Genomic DNA, 26790 nt, shown 5'->3' on the forward strand with positions numbered 1-26790 from the left:
AGGTTGAGAACCACTGATATATTAGATAGATAGATAGATAGATAGATAGATAGATAGATAGATAGATAGAGAAATTTAGACTATATATATATATATATATATATATATTTATCTTTTTACTGTATAATTTTATGTACAGGGTGTCCCCAAAAATGTATACACACTTTAACAGCTGATAGCTCAATTTTGAAAATGAAATGTATTTTAATAAGCACTGCTTTTGTAATTATTCAAAGGGTGTGTATAAATGGGGACACTATAGTAACCAATAATTCATACACATATCAAAACAGGAATTTTTAGGGGTGAAAAAGACAGGTTTTAGGACATTTTAGAAATTTAGAAATCAAGGGGACCATGGAAGAAGCACAGGGCTGCAGAGCAGCAGAAGGTATATTTCCATGGACTAGGGAAGTTGAAAAGCTGCAACAGGTACATTTCCATAGAATGAGGGAGCTGGGAACAGCAAAAGGTCTATATTTACAAAATAAAGGGAAGGAAGCCCTTCATCAGAAGGAGAAGAAGAAAACACAAAGGAAATAAGAAAACAGTAAGGATGGGGGTGGAGGGGTAGAACCTCGCATGTCCCATATGAGGTTCCACCTTTGAGCTCAGGAGTTACTATAGTAACCAGTCTAAGGGAATAGTGACCAATCAGAGGGGATATCAAGGCACCAAGATCTGCAGACTTTATAAGCCATAGGGAAAAGGCACTCAGTGGGACCCTTTCTCCCTCCCCATGTGGGAGTCCGTTCTGTGGGACTCTTCCCCATCCTTGTGTGGGAATCTGTACTTGTACTTTAATAAATTTCCACTTTTTCTATACCATCTTCTGTCCATGGATTCATTCTTCTACTATGTCAGACAAAGAATCTGGGTTCCAGTCCAAAAATTCCATTTAAATATGAATACCTAAACATAAGTATAAATACCACTGGTTTATGGTATTTTTCCATCTCCTGATACATTTCACAGAATATGAACATTATTACTATATAACTCCCTAGTGACTGTCCAAAAGAGAGAATAGTAGTGACTGCAACAAAAATTCCATTAGATTTAGATATGAAATAAATAATAAATTAAATGTGCAAGATATTTTCAGTCAAGGAAACCTTGGACAAACATTTGAAACTCTGAGAAGAAATCTACCCAACCCTGATATTTGTACTTAATATTGACTCTACATCAATAGTGCAATAAATTTTAAATTAAAGATAAGTAAAGGAAAAGGGAGTGCAAGAGGAGTAATTATTGTAAATGAAATCATATTACTAGAATCACCATCCTCCGCCCAAAAATACCCTACTGTCAAGTCCCACTGACTGAGAAACAAATAATTTTTAAGAAATAACAATGTTGGCAATGGAAACTGTAAGTGAAAGAGGTTAACTACTTTGCAAATATTGAACTGTAATTTATAAATTGTTCACATGAAGAAAATTCTCTAGGTATGTGCTGTGCAATCAAATAGTCCAGGCAAAAAAATAACTTGAGACAATATCAGTAGGAGGGAAACAATTTTGAATATGTAAAATTAATTAAAGCCCTTTCTCCATTTTATTGTCAATTAAAAAAAAAGGTTATGAATTTTTTTTGTTTTGCTTTCATTAGTCACAAGTACCTGTCACCAAAATAGAAGCATATGACTTAGTGGCAAAGGAACTCCAAGATCATTTGCTCTTATGTCCTCAATTTATGAATAAAGACACTAATACACAGAAACTAATATCATTCAATTAATCGCAAAACTCAAACCCAGTTTTCTGATTCCAAGGCAACATTTTCCCATTATCTTAATCACTCAAGGACAATGCAGTTCAATTTAACATCATTGTTTCAAAGTACTGTAGAGTATTTGATTTCAGGAACCTGGGTTGAGACAGTGCTAACATATAGATCCATACCAAAACAGGAGGGCTGAAATAATTACCTTTCACTGTAAAAGTATAAATAGAATTTGAATCATTAACTCCCCATGCAGTAAATTAATTAAATTCTGTAAATTAATCCTATTTGCCCATCAAAGTTAGCTAGCATATAATTAATACTAACTACACGTCTGTTCAACAATGGGACCTGAACTATAACCTAGACTTTATTTGTGAATCAGTTATATCAACTTAGGCATGTTTCTTAACACTCTAGTCTAGTTTCCCGTAAAAATCAAATACAGCAGCACACCTATTAGAGTGGTTAAAATAAAATACAGCATACAGGACCAAATGCTGACAAGGATAGCGAGCAACTGGATCTCTCATGCATTCCTAGTGGTAATACAAGATGGTACAAAAACACTGGGCAACAGCTTGGCAGTTTCCTATAAAATTGAACATGTCTTCATTATATGATCCAGCAATCACAATCCTGGGTATTTACCCTAGGAAACAAAAATATCTTCATACAAATCTTGTACACGGATGTTTAGAGCAGCACTATTCTCAATTGCCCCAAACTGAAAAGAACACCAATGATAAATAAGCAAATAAATACATGCATAATTACCACATGAGATTGTGCCATTAAAAAATAGTGTGTAGAAATTATTTCTATGAGAGTTTAACATTTAAGGTATAGAGTGGTGTAAATAGGGTTGGACTAGGAGACAGAGACCTCAGTAGGCAGCGTTTTGTAGTCATCTAAAGATTTAGGTCTTTACCCCAAAAAGCAATGGAAACTTCTTCATATTTAGTAACGTTACTGTAAATATCAACCTAAATATAAGCTTCCACTTAATATTTTCAAAAGATCACCTGGATGTAATATAGATTAGAGGTTAGAGACCAGGAGCTTGAAGAGTGTTCGGTGTGACGGACAGATGCAAATCTCTACTCTGGTGTAAGAATGGACTGGACTTGATGACAGATCCAATATGTGAAGGAAAGAGGCGTATCAGGTATAATGCTCAGGTTTCTGACTCGAGCTATGTAGTGAATACTGATGCCATTTCCTGAGATGATTTTGTTTTCTTGTCATGAGTGAGCATTAGTTACAAGGAATCTATTGGGAAAATTAACATAACACAGACAAGGTGATTGCATTCAGAAGACATGAGGAACTCAGGCTTATATTTTTCCATAATAGACCTTGATAAATCTTGAATATCAGTACTAACTTAACTGGTCCTATTAATCAATACCTTCTTCATTTCTTCCTCTTTTCTTAAAGAACATGCCGATTTTATTTTTCTGCCCATGATGACACAACTACCATTCTTATAACACCCATAATTAATTAAAAACGGGAGTGCATAAAAATGGACAAGGCAAGCTGACAGAATTCCAAATTGATAATTTGCTCGGGTTTGGGATGGGGAGAGAAAAAAGGTAATTGTTTCAGAGTCTTTGAAAACACCTGGAGCATAGTGTTATTTATGACCATTTGAGAAAAGACAAATGACTTTCGTGAGAATTCCTGCGGTGAAGGTAGATAACTTGTTCCACTGCTTTGTCCACTCATTACTACTGAATGCTAGTAATGCCTTTTCAATGAGCAATGCTCCTTTAGACAGAAACTATGACTGGGGGAAGGTCGTGTATAAGTGTTGCAGAGTTTAGGGAGGGAAAGGTGGGTGTACAAAATTATTCCATCCCTCATAGTAAGGTCAGGATCAAGAGGGAGTGGTATATTTTTCTCTTCCCTCCCTTTCATCCTTCCTTTCTTTTTTCCCACAGGGCTTTTCCATGCCTTCCTTTGCTCACTTCTTCCTTTTCTTCTCCTCTGCCCCTGCCAGTCTCCCATTTACACTTCATTTCTTCTTCATTTATCCTTTTTATTTCTTTTTTCTTTTTCCAAAATATACTTTAAGTCTAAAGTAAAACATCCTAGAATAAATTAGAAATAATAATAATTGCTAGCAGTTATAAAGATAGGCATAGTCCTTTCTACATATTATCTTTAGACCAGTGGTTCTCAACCTTGGCTGCACATTAGAATCACCTGAGAATCTTTTTAAAATCCTGATTTCTGGGCCTCATCCTCCGGAAATTCTGTCTCTTTGTTACTAATGTTGTGGCCCCACCCCATAACAAAGAAACAGAATTTCTGGAGGATAAGGCCCAGAAATCAGGATTTTAAAAAGATTCCCAGGTGATTCTAATATGCAGCCAACATTGAGAACCACTGCTTTAGACAATCAAAGGTCACTGATCTTGGGCATTGTTATAATCATCTGATGTCAAACAGCTGCTTTTTCAAAAAATGCAGGATCTTTTTACTAAAGCCACAAAAAAAGTACTCCCAGCAATTTTGCAAACAAATTTAATGATTCTCTTTTTAAATTATTATTTCAATTTCACAGATACATACTCTTATTATATTGATTTCAGGAATGTGTGTGGTCCTGTTTTATTATTTGAAGATAACATGAATAAAATCCACTGTTATGGATTCTTCTCCTTTCTCTGATAGAGGGAATCTAATGTTTGAGTACTTTGCAGGGATCTGTGGGTAACACCTGGTTTGGGGTTTCAGCAGTCCCAATAGGAATTGCCACGAGGAATTTGCAACCCACCTGAACTGCATTATTAGATCATATTCAGGAAGTAAATGGAAACACTTGGTGCTTTGATAAGAGGTAGTTGTAACACTCAGGAACCAACATCAGAAACCATCAGTGTCTTCTTAAATCCTGGACGATATAAACCTGTACAGGTAGCCTGGAATTGAGGGCAGTGACATCTTTGTCATTTTATTTCCAGATCGTCCTGACTGGTAGAGTAGCAGGCACTGATTGGTGGTGAGTAGTGCTTAGAGAGGTCTTAAACAGTTGGTCACCCACCTGGGATTGTTTCCTCCTCTGGAAACAATTATAGCTGGTGTGATCTGTAGTGAACAAGACTTATCTAGCCTACATCTCTCAGCTCTGAGCATGTAATTCTCTACAGCTAGTGTTCTCAGTAGAGTCTGACACACAAAATAAGGACTTGGATTGAAAGAATGAATTTCAGATGGTTTCCATCTAATATGATTAAAAAGATTATATCCCCAAGTGGTCAACTAAATGTCTTTACTTTAGATTCTAGAGAGTTCTTTGTGAATGAATATACTATTAAAAGGTCTCACTAACACATTAACAAATAGACACGGTTAATACTATCCCATATTTTAGTTTGACCAGAATCCTAAGATTCTGTAACATAAGATGCCATCTTCACTTTCCAATTATTTAACTATTAATACTGAGGTTGGTGAGAGTGGGGAAAGCTGAAATCCTCATACTATGCTAGTGAGAATATTAATGACACAACAATTCTGGAAGGCCCTTTAAACGATATGTGTCAAGGGGCTTAAAATACGCTGTTGAACCAGTAATCTTATATTTTATAGAAATAAATAAGGATACAAAACTTTATGCACCAATATATTTGTTCAAACAATATTTAAACTCCTATTTACACACACACGCGCATGCAGAAAGAAACTATTTGAATCCCTATTGAGAAGATGGTGGCTAAATATGTTATAACGACCTTATCTATGGGGTATTGCACAGTTGAAAAACGTGTAATAGTAGAAAAAATGCTTACAATATAATATATATAACACCTATTGAGCTCTTGTCCTGTAAAATCACCATTGTAACTCTTTTATGTGCATTTTCTCATCTCATCTTCACAATAATTGCCAGATGAAGAAACAGATGCATAGAGTCAAAGTAACTTGCCCAGAAATACCCAGCTGGTAAGTGCTAAAGAAATAACACAAATCCAAAATAGTTTGAGTCCACAGGTCTTGTTCTTACTCATACTCAATAAAATATAATATTTTTTCTCTGGATAACAAAAATACAGGGAATTTGAAATTTGGTCTTTGTAGTTTCCATATTATCTAAAACTTCTACTCTACATATCTTATATTATACTAGAGGCTCGGTGCACAAAAATTTGTGCACTCGGGGGGTTGGGGGGGGTCCCTGAGCCCGGCCTGTGCCCTCTCACAGTCTGGGACCCCTCAGGGGATGACCACCTGCTGGCTTAGGCCCAGTCCCTGGAGGATTGGGCCAAATATGGCAATCAGACATCCCTCTGGCAGCCCGGCAGCCCTCAGGGGATGTCCACTTGCCAGCAGGGAGCAGGCCTAAACTGCAGTCGGACATCCTTAGTGCTGCTGAGGAGGCAGGAGAGGCTCCCACCACCACTGCTGTACTGGCAGCCATCGGCCTGGCTTGTGGCTGAGCAGAGCTCCCCCATGTGAGAGCGACTGATCACCAGAGGGCAGCTCCTGCATTGAGCATCTGCCCCCTGGTGGTCAGTGTGTGTCATAGTGACCAGTCATTTCCAGTCCTTCTGCTGTTAGGGTCAGTTTGCTTTTACCCTTTTACTATATAGGATAGAGGACTGGTGCACGGGTGGGGGCCAGCTGGTTTGCCCTGAAGGGTGTCCCGGATCAGGGTGGGGGTCCCGCTTGGGTGCCTGGCCAGCCTGGATGAGGGGATGATGGCTGTTTGCAGCTGGTCACACTCCCTTCAGGTTGGGGGTCCCCACTGGGGTGCCTGGCCAGTCTGGGTGAGGGGCTGAGGGCCATTTTCAGGCTGGCGGGTGACTGAAGGTCCCAACCTCTCTTTTTTTTCTTTTTTCTTTTTTTTTTGTTCTGGGATTTATTTACCTTCTATGGCTGTCACTGGAACTGAGAGCCGGCTTTAGCTCTGAGGCTCGGCTCCAGCTCTGAGACCTCGGCTGCTGAAAGCAGGTATCTGAGTTTGTTTGGCTTCTATAGTTGAAACACTGTTTCAGCTCCAGCTCCGAGGCCAGCTGGCTGAAAGCAGGTTTCTGGGGTTTGTTTCACTTCTATAATTGCAACATTGTTTCTTAGAGTGCAGCTCAGAGGCCGGCAGCAGTAGGCGGGGAACCTTGGCTTCCTCCATCACTGGAGCAAGCAAGCCTCCTGTTTGCTTCAGCTGCATGGCTGCTGGCCGCCATCTTGGTTGGCAGTTAATTTGCATATCACCCTGATTAGCCAATGGGAAGCATGTCGGAGGTACGGTTAATTACCATGTTTGTCTATTATTAGATAGGATAATCAGAAAATTGTCATTTTATTATTCAACATTGTCCATCACCACTGAAAATATAATTAAAATATATGCAAGATAATTCAGCCACATATCTTATAACTTGCCTTCACAAACACTCTTTTTCAGTTAACTCATGATCCCTCTCCATTTGTCTCTCGAATGTCCCTGCCAATTCTGTTCTCCTGAACTGCCTACTCAGCAGTTTCTGTATGAGACACACTTAGTGCTCATCAAAAACCATGTGCTCCTCTACATTCTTAACCTACTGCTACACTGCTTGTCCAGACCCTGTGAGAGAGTAGTGGTTCCCGACTCATTCTCACCAATGAAATGTGAGCAGAAGTAAGATATGGTAGGTATGTGATCAGAAGTCTTATGTCAGGTAGTTCGGGGTGGGCATGCCTCCCTGCACTGTCTTTTCTTATACTCCATGAAGGACTCCCAAGACCATAGAAGATGTTGAGTCAACAGATAGAAGGCGTTTGTGCCCCTGATAAATGCAATAGCAGAATCTCTCTGTTGACCTACAAGGAATGGCACCTTAATCAATAATGAACACTTAATTGTGTTAAACCACCAAGATCATAGGACTATTATAGTAGCTTATTCTGACCAACATGCCTATCTATCTTTCAACCCTCAGAACAATTACTTTCTCAACTATGAATAATTCCCCAATTATTTTTTCAAACTGGCTGTCAGACTTCCCCCATGTGAAGTACGGCACTTTCCCCTAAAAGTTTTTATGAGTAATGCTACTAAAAGGAATGGTCCACAAACACTTTGTTTCCAGCCTATGGTGAAATAAGGAGCCCGCATCTGGATATAATTAAAGGTGATGCTTTCTTCATTGATAAAATCTGAAAAAGGTGCTATTTCAGTTTATCTGAATGATGCTAGCCCAACATTTTATAATATCAACTAGTGTTCAAAAACAAAAGTTCTGCCTGGCTGGTGTAGCTACATGGTTGAGTGTCGACTCATGCACCAAGAATTCACTGGTTCGATTCCCCATCAAGGCACATGCCCTGGTTGGTTGTGGGCCAATCCCCAGCTGGATGCAGGCAGGAAGCAGCCAATCCATGTTGGTGCTTCTTTCTTGTGATGTTGCTATCTCTCTTGCTCTTCCTCTCTAAAATCAATAAAAAGCATATTTTTTTTTTAAAAAAATAATCAGTTCCTCCAATATCACTCAGTCTATGAGTGGTGAAGACAGAATCAAGTCTTTGAAACTTGTGTTTTTCCCCCATCATGCTCCTAGCCTGAAAACTACATGACTCACTATGGTTCCTTTTGAGGATCAGAGAGGAAACACTAAAGAAGGCTGAAATGGTTCTCCAACTAACCCAGAACCTTCCTTATTGGAAAAGGATCCTAGCTTCCTCCCATTTGCCAGCCTTTTTGTTCAGACCCATATGGAATTTTATTAGACACAATTCCCGGGCACCTCAAACAGGGAATCAATAAAAAGCATGACTCCTTTCCCCAAATAGAAGGAAATAATTGGCTTTGGGCAGAAGGGAGTGGTGGTAGCCTGCAAGAGATAGGAGGCATCAGCCCTCATTTCCATGCCTTTCTCTTTAATTCCTGTTTAAATGATACCTGGTACCTATCTCCATGCTGACACTTATTAAATATATATTTATTATCATTGCTAATGCCTGTCTTTTAAACAAGACTCTCAACTTCCTAAGAATGGTTTCTCCATCTGGACACTATTGCCATTTGGGACTGGATAATTCTTCACTGCGATGTTGTCCTGTGCATTGTAGGATGGTTAGCAGCCTCTCTGGTCTCTATACAGCAGAGATGCCAGTCGCACCCCCACAGAAAGTTATAACAACCAAATATGTCTCTACACATTGCCAAGTGCCTCCGGGAGAAGTCGGGGAGATTTTCCCCATTTGAGAACAGCTGTCTCTAAGCATGAAGACAATGTTTTAATCATCTTTGAATCCCCAGCACATAGATCAGTAACTGGTGCTCAAAGATATTTCACCAGTCCATTCAAAAATTAATCAAAGTACAGAAACCTAAAGTTCAACTCTTGGAAGTAACGCTATACCTAAATTTAGTAGGCTATATCTGAAGAAGCACTTGCCTCCCCTCTGCAAAAAGAAGAAGAAAAGATTTCTTTTCAGAGTGCCTTCCAATTCTATTATTATCTGTAAAGCGGGGATTTTTAAAAATATGTTTTTATTGATTTTTAGGGGGAGAGGGATAGAGAGATAGAAACATCAATGACGAGAGAGAATCATTGATTGGCTGCCTCCTGCATGCCCCCTACTTGGGATCAAGCCTGCAACCTGGGCATGTGCACTGATCAGGAACCAAACCGTGACCTCCTAGTTCCTAGGGCGATGCTCAATCATTGAGCCACACTGGCCAGGCTGTAAAATGTGTATGTTAATCTTGTAGGTCCTTACTAGTGATTTTCAAAGTTCATATGCATAAGAATCAACTGAATCTTATTGGCAACATGCACCTGATAGGTCTGCCAGTGAAGCTATATGTACATATTCCATCCATTTTTTTCTTTCTGGTAGCAGTCCTATCTATTCTGGGTCTCAGTCCAGTTCATCTGGGATGCTAAATTCCAGGTGGTGTGTGATGATTGCCACAATAATCAGTTTGCTCTCTGGAGAAAAAATAAGTGACAAAGACATGCATAGGTTGTGCAAGGGTGGGGAGAAATGAATTACGGAACTTATCTGTCACCATTTTCCCAGCTCCGATAACCCTGGTGCCCTTAATGAAAAAGAAATGCCAAGGTCCAGCTGGGGATTAAAGTCAAGCCTCCCAGGCCCCCTGCATGTCTTATACCAGCCGCTCTGCTAGGCACAGAGCATACAGGACTCCCGAATCCAAGCCCTCAGGGCTTGGCCCTGACAGTCTACTGGATTAGAAGAGAATGCAAATCTGACTCCACCAGGAGGAAAACACACTGAATCTGGGGGGCAGGCGCCTCTCTGCTGCATTGTTCGCAGCAACGCTGCAGTTTGAGAAGCACGGATGAGCAGTCCTTGTAAAGTTTGTTCTGCACTTGCCAACCTCCAGCTGAAGTAGGAAATTCCATTTATTGTTGGGCCCTTCCAGGAGCCAGGGGTGGAGCAAATGGGAGAATGATTTTTAGTGGAGGAGGAAGTGGGGAAGCTGGGAGGGAGGGTTTGCATGGACAGTGAAAGCATAAACTGCTGGAGGGAGGGAACTCAGAGAGGGGTGCAGGCGAGGGGCATTCCCTGCACTCTGCCTCCTGCTAGCGTGTCTCTTTTAATGAGGTCCCCCAGTGTTGTGGTGTTTTCCTGCAGGGCGAAGAGGATGGAAATGTGACAACAGCTTCATTAGAGGCCAACGTGCAAGATGAAGCCTTTGGGCTCCCATGCCTACAGTGCCTGCCAGGCCCTTTGAGCTGCAGTTAAGTCCCCATCTCTCCCCCTTGGAAGGGGCATCGAAAGTAAACCAGCTCCGAGTTTCCAGATATGACTTACAGAAACCAAAGGCTAGGGACCTGTGGGCCTTCCTCCAGCCCTGCCTCTGTCACTAATTCTCCGTGACCTTAGGCAAAGCATTTAACCTCTCTGAGCCCCCATTTGCTCATTGGTTAAGTAAGGACAGGTATAATGCTCAGTCCAGGACCATGTGAGGATGAGGTGAGCTGAGCAAAGGGATTCAATAATATTTCTTTCTGGGATTTCTGGGGAAGGGTGGGGTCACACACAGAGGACCCCAAGGAACTCATGTACCTGACTGAGAGGCTCTTAAGGAGACCAAGATTTAATCCCTTTTTATCTCTGGAGCCTCGGCATTAGCCTGGATTAATAAATGCTGTCCTTGTTTGAAAGCTGTACTGTGTTCCATGCCCTGTTCTTAGCACTTCATGAATATTAGCTCATATAAACCTGAAAAATAAAAACATTTGGAAGGTACTATTATTATCCTCATTTAAGGAAACTAGAAATTTTCAAGAGATGCAGACTAGTCCTTGCTCTTGGATTTGGGAAGATGGGTGACTGCTTCAACCAATGGGGTACGGCAGAATTGACAATTATGTTCAGGATAATGAGTAAAGAAAGCAAGGCGGCTGGTTTCCTAGGGCACTCCCACACGGGGCCTGAGCAGCTCTAGAAGGAGCCTGACCACCCTGTAGCTGCCATGATGGAGCAAAGCCAAGCCGCATGGCGAGGCCTCAGTGGGGTGTCCTGGGGAGCAGTGCTAGCCTTCTGGTCAGGCCAGCCCAGCCCAGGCAGTTCGGGCCACAGCCATTGTAGAACAGAGACAGCCACCCCCTCTGTGCTTTGTCTGAATGCCCGACCCTCTGAATCTCGGAGCGGAACACAGCAGTTGTTTTCAGGGACTACATTTTGGAGTAGTTTGTTACTGAGCAATATAATAACTGAGACAGAAAACAAAGAGAGGTTTAGCCCCGAGGCCATAGGCTCCTAGCTTGAGAAGCCAGGACTCCCAGGCATGTGGCTCCAACATGCATGCTCTTCATCACCAGGGTCTTCTGCTCCATCAGAGTGGTCGTGTCAGTACAGACCCCCTAGTTATTTATTGTCTACATTTGCCATCATGGGCATCCTTCTTCCCCACAAAAATGACAAACCATGTGAGGAATTGGGAGCATATGAGATTTTACAGCATCGATGATGATTGTGGGGTTGGTACATGTCCATTATTTGGTAGTGAACAGAGACTATTCAAGAAAGCTACTATGGTAAGATGGAAAGAGAGGTCAGGGAAGAGATAAAAAAGAGAGAGAGATAGAGAGTGAAAGAGACACCCTGATCCAGACTCTGTTAGAGTTTATAGACTATGGCCAAGTCATTTCCTGTGTTTAGAACTAAGTCAGTTTCCTTTTCTATAAAAACCTTGGTTTGGGCAAGATGGCCTTTGAGTCCTGCTCTGAGGTCCATCGGTATGGGTATGAGATGCAATTTCTCTGCTTTAGGACTACATACTTATTAGTTGGCACACATAAAAAGAAATCAATTCTGAAAGCTCAGTGACTTAACACATATGAGAAGATTTCTTGTTTGTCTACAATCTAATCTGTGACAGCAGCTGGGCTCTGCTCCACACAGCCAGTCAGGGTGCAAATTGGTGGAGGCTCTTCCTGATTCAGCAAGGCTTCCAAACCTCCCTGGGCACACACATCAGGAGAGGAGAGAGAGGGTCTGCATGCAAATAGGGTTGCCAGATAAAATAAGGATGCCCAGTTATATTTAATTTTCAGGTAAGCAATGGATACTTCTTATTATAAGTGTATGGATTATGATTATGTGAAAACTCAAATTTATTGGGCATCCTGTGTTTCCATTTGCTAAATTTTGACAACTCTGCTGGGAAGTTTTGATATGTCACACCTTAAAGTGATGCTCATTACTGCCTCTCATCATTCATCAGAGCTCAGTTACATGACCCCACCTAGATGCAAGGGGTGCTGGGAAGTGTAGCCCCAGCTGGGCTGCTGCTTCCCAGCAAAAACTCTACACCTACCTTTATGTCTAGAGACAGCTAGCCACCTATGCCATGAACATTAATACCATCAACCTGGCTGACTCAAAGATAAAATAAAAAGTAGATTAAGGTATTTTTTCCCAGTGATCACAAAAACTTGGGCTGAGGCTGAAATTTAGGGAAACAGGCATTTTATCCCATTCTGAGGTCAAGAAAATGGAGTTTTACTCTAGCACAGTGGTTCTCAACCTTCTGGCCCTTTAAATACAGTTCCTCATGTTGTGACCCAACCATAAAATTATTTTCGTTGCTACTTCATAACTGTAATGTTGCTACTATTATGAATCATAATGTAAATATCTGATATGCAGGATGGTCTTAGGCGACCCCTGTGAAAGGGTCGTTCGACCGCCAAAGGGGTCGCAACCCACAGGTTGAGAACCGCTGCAGAGTCTAGGAGGACAGTTTATTTACCAAATGGAGAAAAAAGTCACAATCAATATTCAGGCATTTTTCTTTTTCATTTGCTTTAATTATCTATTTACATGCTGTAGTCTCATTCAAAAGACACCAAAATGTCATTTTGATTCAATTCAATGGTTGTTCTCTATGTTAATTCTGGGATCCAATTTTTCCTCCCATCCCAACCCCATATTATTTCAATTGACTACTGGGTTTTATATTAAGATACAAGATAAAATCTTACTTTGCTAATCAAAAGTCAAAATTAACTGCTCCTGTATAAACTGGCTGATTTTCTTCTTTGCTATGAAGGTTATGCCAGGACTAAGCCATTACAATGTGGAAAACATCTGAGCTACCGCGGCTAGCCTCCAAGAAATGGAACAGGCTATAATGTCTAAAAACTAATATGGAATTGGGGATGGATGGGCCAGACTACAAGATGAATGGAAAGCGGTGTGGTCTGTAGAGTGTTCGAATTTTTTTCAAAAGGAATTTTTTACCCCAGGCCAGAAGCCTTTGTGTCAGGGAGACTGTCTCATTTCTCTGCTCAAAGGCTGTCAGAGATGACTGAGATTTGAGAGTAGTTTCTGATGTTGACGAGGTCAAGGGAGGCAGCACTGCGAACCATCAGTCACTGCGTCAGCGGTGAGCCGAGGAGACACGTGAGCCCCACAGTAAAACCTGGAAAGCTATTTTCTCTGGAGGGACAGAGGAGAAGGGGGAGGTGCAGATGAGAGGAAGGAAGAAAAGACACAGGTCAAATGGTCACCATGAAGTTTACCACATTAGTATTCAGCTGGAATCAGAGAAACTTTCTCAGTTCCACCTGGGAGTGTTCTGAAGGAAGACGTTGACTAGAGGCAAAAATCATATTAATATTATTGTGCTTAATCAATACAGAAAATCCTCCAATGTGCTTTTGCAAGGCTGCTCCATAAAGGTAGGACCTGCAGTGATTCTGATCCCACCTGACTGTGTTTGCAAACAGCATACATAGGTCATGGACATCCCGACTTAGGCCTTGAGAATGTGATCCAGGCAGTGTATTCCCACCACAGGGATGGGCTGGGGCTGAATAAAGATGGTCAATCTGCAGCTCAGTCACCCTTCTTTTCAAAATTAGGCCCCACCTCGGTGAAAGCAAGTCTCAATGGACTGCGCAATGCTCTTCTCTGAGGCGGATGGACCAATGGAAGCTACCATGTGTCATCTCCGCAGGTTAAACCCCTAAGATTGGCCAGCAGGTTGGAAGCCTTAAAGTTATGAGTGGATCCTGAAGTCTTAAAAAAGAAATGTGAGAGTTTCCCAGATTTCAATGCCTGCTTGGGATCAAATGAAAAGAGCATCTCAAACCCAGGTACGTGGCCAACTCTCTTTACATCTGTTCTTAAACATCAGAGGCTACGAAAAACAACAGGCCATGTAGAGTGTGTATAGAGATAAAATAAAGGTAGCTTCCTATTAAATCAACAGAAATATTTCCTAATCTGGAGTATGTGTCTCCAATTCCATTTATCTACTTCAGTATTTCTCAATCAGGGGGACATTTAGCAATGTCTAGAGATAGGCTGACATAGCTGGGGTGAGGTTTGCTACTAGTACCCAGGGGGTGGAAGCCAGAAATGCTAATAAACATCTTACAATGCTCAGGTTACATATGCGCATATATGCCTTTCCAAAGAATCATATGTCAATAGTGCCAGTGCCGAGGTTGAAAATTCATACCTCATTAAAATTAGAATACTCTGGCTATCAGATATATTTTAAAAAGTCTCTTCACTATCGCATTTAAGTCATGATCTAGTGTTCATATATATGTATTCCTCTGCACTCCTTCTTTCCTTTATTTTGCCTTGTTTCCTGTTCCCTATTTCTTTCTGTCTGTAAATATGAAAATTAATTTACTGTACTTTTTTTCCTGGCTGTTATGGCTCAGTTGGTAGGGCTTCATCCCATGCATTGAAGGGTTGCAGTTAAATTCCCATTCCAGGCACATAACTCAGGTTGCCAGCTCAATCCCTGTAGGGGGTGTGCAGGAGGCAGCTGATTCATATTGCACTCTCACATAAATGTTTCTCTCTCCCTCCCTTGGCCATCCTCTCTCTCTCTAAAAATCAACAATATATCCTTAAAATATTTTATTTTTATTCAATCTTGAGAGAGTAAAGTTCCATGCACCTGTCATAATGAAGGGTCTGTCTCTTTTAACCCTTATTAAAATGTTAGTCAACTCTGAGATGATCAGTGGGACAATTTGATAAATATAGTTTGTCAAATTCTTTGGAATTGGCCTGACATGAAAGAGATCTAATAAGTTTGGATCTTCTGAGAGGCTAATATTTAGAATAGGGAACCTGGGAAGAGCCAACCACTCTCCCTACCTTCACTCTTGGAAGCAAAAGGGCTAGAGTGAGATTTTAAAAGTTTTCTGTTTCTCTCCATTTTAAGATCCCACATTTTGTGGTACCAGGGAGTATAGAGCTCATGTTAGAGCCCATATTAGCCTTTTCAAAAACTTCACACTAAATTTGAGTTCTCTTTTTTGAATATGTTCTTGGACTTCTCAGCATTACTGCTTCCAGGGTGTCATCTGTGTTTCTTCTTGTAGCTTGTCCAAGTGGAAATTAATTTTCTTTTTGCCCACCCGTTGGTCTCATTTCTCTGTTCTACCTTGTATTTGCGATGCTCGTGAATTTGTTAGCATCTGCACATTTCATGACTGTGTTCCTAGTTCCCTCAACCGGATCATAAATAAAAATGTTAACTAGCACTAAACCTAACTCCACCTGTCCCCTGTGGCACTCCACCAGGCACCTTGCCCAATTGGGTACACTGCCATTTATCTCGACTTGCCCTCCAGTTTCTTGGCTGAAGTCCTTAATTACTTAAAAGGTAATGTGGTTTCCTAAAGCAATTGTCATCATCTTTAAAATTACCTATATTTCAGAATACTTCCATTGTCTTTTCTTGGTGGGTAAAACCTCAGCAGTGGCTCAAACCATGCAATATTCTCTTCCCCAATACTCCAAGTAAGTAGTCTCTAGGTGAGTCCTTACCACACTTTTAAAAAACTTAATTTAAAGATGATTAAATTGTCGATGCTTCTGGCTTGGTTCTTTATTTGACATCATAGAAAATGACTGTTTGGCTCATAGGAAAAATTAATTATATTCCTAGTCTCTTTTCCTTATTGTCAAAGGGTAACTCCAAACATCTATTCTCCTTTCTTCAGAAAATTACTGCGATATATCTGAGGCAGGCATACCATAGCCACCCAATGTTCTGAGGGGCTTCTCATGAGAGCACTGATGGAATGAGTCAAGGTGCCCTTCATAGGACCCTCTCCATGCCACTCTTGCCCTAGATGCAAACTTGTCAGAGATCCCCCTTTTTGGCTTTGAAAACTGGTTGCCCTCAAACAAGTTTCAAAAAGGTAAGTTATTTTAAGACAATTATTGCAATGAAATTCCAAGGTCTTTGACAATATGAGGCTTAAGATATGGACCACTAATACATTTCCTGTAAAACAGAAGACTAGCATGTAAATCCATAAGTATTTTTCTATATTTCAGATTAAATTATCCATTCAACACATATTACTTTCAGGCTTACAATGATGTTGAAATTTGAGTGCTGAAGAGGAAAATTTCCTACTTCCATAGAGCCTACAATTAAGGTGGAACACGATAAAACAATAGACAAGGAAATCCTGATGTTTGCAGGTAGTGCTAAATGCTACATTAAGAAAAATAAAATAGTGCATGGAATAGAAAATAATGTGTGAGGGATAAAGTGGCTACTTTAGGTCGGATGATGAGGGAAGGCCTCCCTCTGAGGCAGCATTTCATAGGAACCTGAATGAAAATAAGAAACCAGTCAGGTGAAGATCTGGTGGAAATGCCTTCTAGAGGTCAAGTTCAGTAGCTCGAGACAGCAATGAACCTATCATGGACAAGAAGAGCAAGAAGGTCAGTGCAACTGGAGCACAGCAAGAAAGAAACAAGTTCTGCGACATGGACAGTGGCCAGATCACGTAGACCCTGCAGCAGGAATGGTTAATGGCTATATGTTACTTTCCTGTGCCTGTCAAAATAAATTACCACAAACTGGGTGGCTTAAAATAACAGAATATTTTCTCTCACAGTTCTGGAGGCCAGAAATCTGAAATGAAAGTGTCATCGGGATTGGTTCTCTCTGCAAGACCTGAGGGGCAATCTGTTCCATGTCTCCCTCCTGGCTTCTGATGGCTTCTGGCAACCCTTGGCATTCCTTGGCTTGTAGGCACATTACTACAATCTTTACCTCGGTCCTTACATTAACTTCTCTACATCTGTAGGCCCTAGATTTTTCTTTGTTTCTCTCTTATAAGGACATCTGTCATTGGATTTTGGGCTCACCTGAAACTCAACATGATCTCCTCTTGAGACCTTTAATTTAATTACATCTACAAAGATCCTTTCTTACAAATAAAATCATAATCACAGGTTCCAAGAGTCAGGACATAAACCCATCTCTGGAGGGAGGGCGCATGGTTTACCCACGACAAGGAGCCAGAGTAGGATTCTAACATGGGCTGAATCCCTGTTCGACCTGACCTGGTACGCTTTAAAGGATCACTTTGTCCAAGGTGTAGAGTAGCCTGGCAGGGACAAGGTGAAAGTTTGGAAATGACATACACTTTCCCATGGGTCCTACAGCTTTCCATTTGTCCTTTTGTCTTAGGGTGGCAAGGGATCAGGAAAGTTCAATTGCAGTATTAAAGCGAGAAGAAAGAACATATACCCTCAAGTATGTGAAAAAGAAAGTGACCCTCCTGTCATTAATGCTCTAAAATAACAGACTAAATAGTAAATCCACCAAAGGTTCAGTTACAAAAGGTCAACGTTAATCATCTACATAGTATAATGTTCAGGCACTCATGTAAAACACTATCTTTGTAACTACCAATAAGAATGACTATTTATGACGTGCTTACTAAGTGCGAAGGACTGATGTAATTGCCATAAATATATAATTTCTCACTGAATTTTTGCAATATTAGATACCATTCGTTCTCTTTTGTTACTAAGGTTATACAATTTAAAGTATTCAAATATAGAGTCATCATAATCTATAGCCTGGGTTCTAACCACTAATTTATATTGTGATTATTAATGATTCCTTTAAAAATTTTGAATTTAGTCTCATTACATTAAATGTTTCAAATATTGGATTTCACCTGACTCTGGTCAGCTCAAAGTCCAACCTGCTTATCTAAACAGTATAATGTAGATGCCACTGTTTATCACCACTACAGAAAGGGACCTGAGGGGAAAGTATTGCCCACTCTGCTTCCCAATGGTCTACCTTATTTAAGATGTGAGTGATGCTCTCCAACATGGGAGGGTGCTTGGTGTACCATACATACATCTGGCTTTAAGCCCAGAACTAACTTGAGAATCCATTCTTCCTAAATCATACCAAGTTCTGCCTTCCTTTAACATTGCTTCTCCTTTGGTGGAAATAGGTTAATGAGAATTCTCTACTATATTTTTTATTTTAAAATATCTATAATATCATACTTAGCAACACCAAGTGACTTGATTATCATTGATAGCTGCTAATATCCCCAAAATGACGCAACCAGGCTATGTATCTCCTCATGGAAATACACCACACCACATATGAAGCAGTGTTGTTCTCCCACTTCCCCAAAAATCAAGTCTAAAATGATCAAGATTTTAGATCTAACTATCAAATCACAGGAAATACAAGGCATGGTCAACAACATCAAGGGGGTACAATCAGCAAGTTCCAAAAGGTGGGAAACTACAAGGACAATTGATTGGATTTTATTTAAAATATAAAAAATAAAGAAGGAATTTATAGATAAAAAGAGATTGAAGAAAAATATCAACTAACCCCAAAGTATGGCAAGCAAACAAACCTCTAATGAAATGTGTTTTATAATCCTAAATTTACAGGAAATACAAGAGGTAGAAGACATGGCCAACAGCAGCATAACTGGATATTAATGAAAGTAAAAATGTATTGTTAATCATTTCAGGTGTGACATTAGCATCGTGATCAGTCATTTTTAGTGCTTATCTTTTAGAAATATGAATATATAGAAATACAGATGAAACAATAAGATGCTGTTGTTTCAAAATAAGTTAAAGGTAGAGGTATTCCTGAAATAAGATCAGCCATAAACTTATGGAAGTAACTAATGTGTACATCAGGATAATGATACTGTTCTATTTTTATGCATGTTGAAAGTTTCCAATATTAAAGTTAAAAAAAGCTGAAGAAGTCCAAAGCTAACATAAAATATAAAATAAATGCTCTGAATACTCATTGTAGAAATTCTGGAAAGCACAGACAAATATTAAAATTAACTTTACATAATCACTCCGAAAGCTGCCCCATTAGATTAACTATAAAGTCCTCTGGAGGTCAGCTGCATGCTCTTCAGGGCTGTGTTCTAATCTCGGTGCACCAAATAGGAGAGTTTCTGTGAAGTTTGAAGAAGTTAATTCTTGAAAACATTTTTCCTTAGGTCCCTGCATGTGTCCACATCTCCAGGTCAAAACAGAAGCACCACGCAATAAATACCTACTCCTTGTGTATTAGTGAACTTCATTAGGGAGCTGCAGAGGAGGAAATCTGGGACCAGGTTTGCAAAGCAAATGTTTCAGTGCAAGATGAGCTTCCAAATAAACACGGGGCTTGAAGCTCTAAGGCTTTCACTGCAGGGTCCCTACTTCACTGGGATTTTGTCCCCTCCATCTCTGTTCCCTTCTACCAGATACACTAATGCCATTAGGAAGAGTCTCTTTTAGTGACTTAGAGTTTACTCCCTTCTGGAGAATATACCAAGCAAACAACACATTGAGGCAGGTTCAGAGGGCTTTACCATAGTCACTGCCACTTAGGATTGTTTTCCCAAATGGGCTGGGGACTCCGCTACAGTGATTGGGAGCTCTGGCCAGTTTCCACCCTGAGTGCCCTCTCCCTCCCCAGTTAAATCCCGTCATAATGAGCTCACAGTGCATGCTGGGTTCCTTCCTGTGGCCCCTGTCTTTCTGGCCGCTGCTTCCGCATCAGACAGCTGTGGCACTTGTCACTTGGATTGTTGAGACAATTTCCCCATTCTAACGAGATTTTATTCTTGAGTAAAATAGTTTTTCTCAGTCTAGCTTTAGATTTTTCTTTTTTACATCCACAATCAGTTTTCAATGAAGGGGGTGGGGGGGGGCGGTCTTTCCTTTTCTCTTTTCTTTTCTTTTCTTTTCTTTTCTTTCGATTCTTTCTTTCTTTTAGGCACATTTGGAAGTGATTTATATTAGGCATTAAAGACAAACATGGACATTTTATTATTTATTTGTTTGTTTATTTATTTATTTATTTATGTGAGCAAGCAAGAGAAATTCAACAACTTGGAGTAGATTTACAGTTGTTTTTTCCACCCTTTCTGCTGCCCTGGAGCCTGATGGGACATGAGTGTCCTTGGAGGAATGGCAGAGGGAAATGCTAGGGGCCAATTGCTGATTTTATCATTCAAACACAAAATTTGTTACACCACTTTATCGGTCACAGGCAAAGCAATTATATTGTGGTTCAATTTTCCACTCAATGGCTGTACTGGGGATCAAAGTCCGTTTTTATGATGGAAAAAATGCTTTGCTATTTTATTTGTTACCTAAAATAAAGAAGTGCCGTTATTATAATGCTTTTTGAGGTTTTGCTACCCCCAACCGCTACTCCTTCACCAGATACAGTGAATTATGTTGGCCTTCTCCATCCCTTTGATTAAATAATCACTTTTCTTCCCATCCTCTAAAGCGTATTTTACTGTAGAAATGAAATTGGCACGGTTTAAGGCAACACAGCATTAGGACTCTAATCATAGCCACGAAGGGCAAAACCTGCCCTACACTATTTATTCTTTTCTAGACTGGTACTTTTTCAAAAGAAGCAAGCAAGCCTTGTAATGGCTTCTGTGAGCATGTCTGTATTACTATGTGTTGTGATCCATGCTTACTCTCACCCATCTTCCATGTGAAATAATTAACCCGTTTCACCTGTATTGATAACTCCTTTTTTCCTATAGAAAAGAAATAGTTAAGTGACATTAGGTGTAGAAAAAGATTCATCTAGAATTTTAAATAAATGTCATACATTTGAATTCAAAATAAAATTATAACCCTTTTATTGCCTATCTGCTTTTCAAGGAGAGAATTAAAATAAGTAAGAGTAAAACTAACAAACATTTTAAAACTTATTATTATTATTCTAAAGATCAAATTCAGGACTCGCTGATTTCTTACACTTTTTGTTTAAAAAGTTCCCATTTTAAACCCAGAAATCCAGTGATGGGAGCCTCAAACAATTGTGCTATGGGGTTACACAGTTTGTAAGAGGACTGAAAAGTAATACTTTTTATTGCACACTTTTTCATATTTGCTAAGAAAACAGAGGTAAGTGAGAGTTATTCCCCTCTTTCAAACTATATCAAGTATACCTTTCCATTTCTGGTTAGTTTCAGCTTTTACAATTTGATTGCGATCATCCTCATTTTTTCTGGTCTCCTGCTAACTGCCTCCAGGCTCAGAGTCTTGCAACATAGCCCCTGAGTCCAGGAGCGAGAATTCTGGAATCTGCTGGAGGTGAGTAATTATGGCAGTAGCTGAGTGATGGTCTAGCTACCGCGGGACACTTTTGTCCTCACTGAGAAGCTTCAGGCGATGGCAGAAGAGATGAGTGTGGGGCCCCATAAAGGTTTGCACGGGGAGGCAGGCAAGTGCGCCCTGAGGGGAGCAGCTCCCAGGCTGGCTGGTGTCTGCCTCCCTCTTTCCATCTCTGTCCATCCTCTCGGTGCTTGTGTCTGGATTTTTATGAGGATTAGGTAAGGCAACTGCTCGCTTTTGAGAGTAGGAGAGTCTCTCTCTAAGCGGTTCCCTTATAGGCTTTGCCCTCTCCTTGAGTATAAAGTGGTTTTTTATATAACATTGAATTTTATGATTTGGGATAAGACACTGGACCTCTGAGAAAAAGTACATATGTGCACCTAAGAAACATATTTCTGATAATTCCAGCTACTTTTTATTGAGAGTTTATTATGTGCTAGATTCTGTTTATACATTATATATTATATCCTTGAAGCAATTCTCGTTTTTTAAGATGAGAAAGCTTAGACCCTGAAACCTATTTAAACTACTCTTTAAAGTGTCCCCCAAACTACCCTTAGAACAGTTACTTACTATATGGTAAAGGGCATATAGATAATATTCATCAGCACAAATGTAATAATATACCTCTTCTAATCTTTAACGGCATATTCCAAAGCTTTAAGATTATTTTTTACCTTTACATATTCCAAATGCTCTTAATTACAAAGACCTCTAATTAAATAATTTAACAAAAAATTTAACTTATTTTGGCAGAGTAGACTAATGCAAGTTTCACTTTTCAAAAAATGTTTGCTGCTTAGTGCTCTGGAACTGTGAAAGTATCGCCCTTGCTATCTATATATCTAAAGTTATATGCAGATATAGTTTTATTCTAGCAAACATAATCCAAGTTTTTCAGTTTAGTGACTGGTGTAATGACTAAATACTGTTCACTAAAAACCCACTTTAATTTAGATGCTGAGATGTCAAATAACTAGACCAACTGTTTTTTCCTTTCTTTTCTTTTTAATGAACTTAATGCTGAGTCCTATTCATCTTGTGATAATCCAGTCAATCAATTAATAATTTACCTACAAATGGTCAGCTCAAGCCAGAGGCAAAACAACCTGATTTTGCTTGGGACATTGCAAAAAGTAATTGGAGTGGGATTAGGTGTCTTAACTGTCTAGCCTTTAAAAACAGGATTATCTAAATGGAATATAGTGAAAGTAATCCTGAACTTTCCCCCTTGCTCCCAATGGGTTGTCTCTACATATAGATCAGCTGGTTGTCATGACACCACACCTTCATTTGATGCAATATGAGACTACAAATGAGACTAGTTCTCTGTACTATGATTCTATGATGCATTTTAAGTAACATTTTAAAACTTTCTCTGAATTGTGAACAGAATCTATGTGGTCTATTTCAGATGTTCCTTCCTATTTCACATAAGTTTACATTAACTTTGATGTATAAAAGCTCCAGTTCTAATAAGAACACCAAACTGAACACCTTGTAAATCATGTAATTACCCTTCCCCTTTAAGAAAATCTAATACGTAAATATCCAGGAAGCAGACAGGGGGACTGGTAATGATTCTATTTATTTGGAATGTTTTTCCTTTACCTACAGGATAATGGATTTTTCAAATTCCAAGTTGTCCTTGATCATTTGTTTTAGTGCTTATTACATTTGCATTTTTATTATCTGTTTACTTGTTTTCACTCCTTACTATGCAATGCCCTTCTGAAGGGCAGGAGCCCTGACTTTTTAATTGTTTCTTAATCCACTACTTAAAACATATGAGAAAATCAAATATTGATGAAGCAAGGAATAAAACATGATTTGAAACCTAACTTTAAAGAAATATGTGTATTTTTTTTCTTTTTTCTTAATGCCTACACCTCTCAGATGCACTAAGCTCTGTTTATAAATTAGTTCTAACCTTTGCTAAAGGGTGTTTTCAGTTCTTATAGGAAACATATAGACTCATTTTTTTTTTTACAAAGAAATACTACGAGTTAGATTCTTCCCCTCTGAGAAAATTCCCATAGATTTTCAGAAAGAATGAACTGAGCCAAACACTTTCTTCTGCAGTTTTCAGAGAAAATACTTTTTTTCTGCCCTTTTTCCTTTGGTAGCACAAAGAAGTAAATGAAAATAAATAAGTAAATAAACTGTTTCGTCCCCAATGCTTCAAGTCCTACAATCTGAAACTTCTATTTACAAACACTGGATTTCAAATAGCGTCATTGGTAAATAAGGCTGCCATTTCCAGCTTAAAAGCGTAGCTGATGAGAGACACGATGATTGCCCAAAATATCCTAAGGGTATGAAAACTAAAGTGGAGAAAGAATTATTTAAGCATAACTAAAGCATAACTAAAGGGAGATATAACTGGATGGAGAAATACTGTTAAGATATTTTTTAAAAAAAACAATACTTTAAGGGAAAGAGTCAGTATATAAAAAAATCCCTTGAACTTTCTTCATAGTCTATTGGGCTGTGGAATTGGTTCTAATAGAAAGTAGGAGGAAAAAGCCACCTGTGCTTAAAACTAGACCAAAAACTACCAAGGACAAAAGAAAAATGAGGACGGCCTCACACAGGTGAGAGGTGTGTAAAAGCAATGAAATACAGTCCTATTTTTAAGCATCTTGATTTCAACAAATGAAATCCTGATGTTTTTCCTAATTTGATTTTCCAAGAAAATATGCTAAGCAGAGTACCCCTGAATAATTTCTAACAGTCCTTCAAGTAAAATTCTTCTTTTCATTCCCCAAAGTTAGTGATTGTACACACACACACACACACACACACACACACAACACACACACACACACACCACACACCCTTCTAAAACTGATATCTATTTTATCTTTAAAATAACTAAATAAGTAAAAGTGATGGTCTTTGGATTTTCTCTCCCCCAAATTCATAGAACCCTACTTAGAGTAGCAGAAAAATAAAAACCCATTGTTTTTCCTCCCCAGTTACAAAAGTGCTTTGATTTTTCAGCCTGAAATGAGTTTAAATGAGTTGAAGGCATCTCCCACGTGGGAATCTGTAGTGCTGGATCCTGGTCAGGGACATGTTTTTCAGTAAACCTGCACCTAGGGTGAGGAAGCGAAATCTCCCTGACTTTCCCCCCTTTCTTTATCTCTTCTTTCAACTGCAGAATGAGTAAGCAAGAGTATTCCTTTCTCTCTTTCCCTCTCAATTTTTTAAGAGACAGTGATGTCAGATAAAACCAAGGAGATTTGATATGGTCCAGAAATTTCTGAATATAAGCAAAGAATTGTTATTCTTCCATATGCCAACCTGGTTGCTCCCTGATTGTAATCACGACCAATTATGATCAGAAGGCCTAGGGAGTGTGCTCCATGAAATAGTTAGGTTAATGCTGGCCTCATTCTTCCCAGGGCTCAGTCCTCTTTGCTTGGATGATGGAGGGCTATTTTGCTACTCTTTGACCCTCTGCTATTTGGGTTTTTACTGTCCTGACAGTACATCCTAGCTTCATTGCATATTTACCCTTGCTCCATTCCTTAATGAACAACAATGGATTTCAAGTGCAGTAAATAATTCAAAATAAAGGTTGGGGTGTGTCTTGGGCCCAAATCGGCTTATTTGTTTTGACTGATCTGATTGATCTATAAATTCGATAGAGTAGTTGACTAAATCAATTAGTATTCAGTCAAAGCTATGCTATAAATATGAGTATGAAGATCTGAAGCTCAAGAGTGCTGGGTGGCATGTAAAGTCCTCAAAAGAATTCCAGGCTTAAAATTAAGTCTAAATTGGGAATTTTCAAAATTAATGTGGTCTACACAATTATTATCTATGTGACCTTGGACCAGTTATTTAGCCTTACTAATCAATCCTCAGTTTCTTCATCCATAAGGTATGTGTGTGTGGTGAGAGTGTGCATTCAAAGGAGTAAGGAGGCCTAAGAATGAGTATTTGCTTATTTTATATTTGCTTAAGGAATGACATTATGCTGTATATATATTCAGCAGAATTTGTCAATTTACTATATTAAAAACTTTTTAATGAAACATTTACTATCTGCTGAACCGTGATTCTCCAAGTACAGTCCAGGAACCCTTAGGTATCCCAAAGACCATTTTAGAGTATTGGCAGAGCCAAACTTATTTTCTTAATAATGTTAGTTGCTTTTGTTTATTTCATCTTATTCTCTTTCACACTGTATAATGGCGTTTTCCAGATTCCACACAGCAATTAAATGCACAAGTAGGCATGAGAAGAGATGTGCAAGATTGCAAAGGGGCCCTGAGAGAACACAAGTTTGAGAACTTCTGTGCTGAACTATATTAGTTGACTTTAGGTAGGTGTGTCCTCAGGTGAACCTGTGCATGGTGGTTAGAACTACTCAGCTAAATGCCTCAGCTGTGTATTTCACAGAGGTGAAGCCACAGCCTTTAGTTCATGTTTTTCAGTGACTTTGAGCTAGAGTTAGGGAATTGAAGATTTCATTATACTAGATGCTGTTATTAGGCTAAAAATTGTAACCTGGGGAAGGAATATGTATCGTGGTTATATCTATGACTAATCTACAAAACTGTGAATTTAGCATCTTTCTTTATTTTCAGCAAATGCTTAGCATCTATACTGTACCAAGTACTGCAGTGGAACCTGCACGATGGTCCCTTATTTAACCCTCAAAACCCTGTGAGGCTATTGTCATGATCACTCTGCCTTTTGTGTATATGACCTACTGGAAAGGCAGCAGAATGTAATAGGGAAGGTATGAAGTATGGAGCTCCACCACCTGCATTCAAATCCCAGCTTTGTCATTCACTAGCTGTGTGATGTTAGGCAGGGAACTTAAATTCTCTGTGCTTCATCTTCCTCATTTGTAAAATGGGTATAATAATAGCCCCTACATCATGAGGTTGTTAAAAGTGTTAAACAGGTCAAAATATGCAGTGCTAAGAAAAATGCCCAAATTTAGTAATCACCATATAACTGCCATTATTATATCTTTTATCAACCCAAATAATATTCTTGATTATAGAGCTAAATCTACATTTAACACACTCATGGTTATCATCATACCCATGAGCCAACTGGAAGATGTTATTATTGAGTATATAATGAGACCAGAGTCCTCATGGACTCAAACCATGATGACTGTGTGGCCCAACCATCTTTCTCATTCTAGAACTACAAATT

Source organism: Myotis daubentonii, chromosome 6 (assembly GCF_963259705.1).
Source record: "Myotis daubentonii chromosome 6, mMyoDau2.1, whole genome shotgun sequence".
Lineage (NCBI taxonomy): Eukaryota > Metazoa > Chordata > Mammalia > Chiroptera > Vespertilionidae > Myotis > Myotis daubentonii.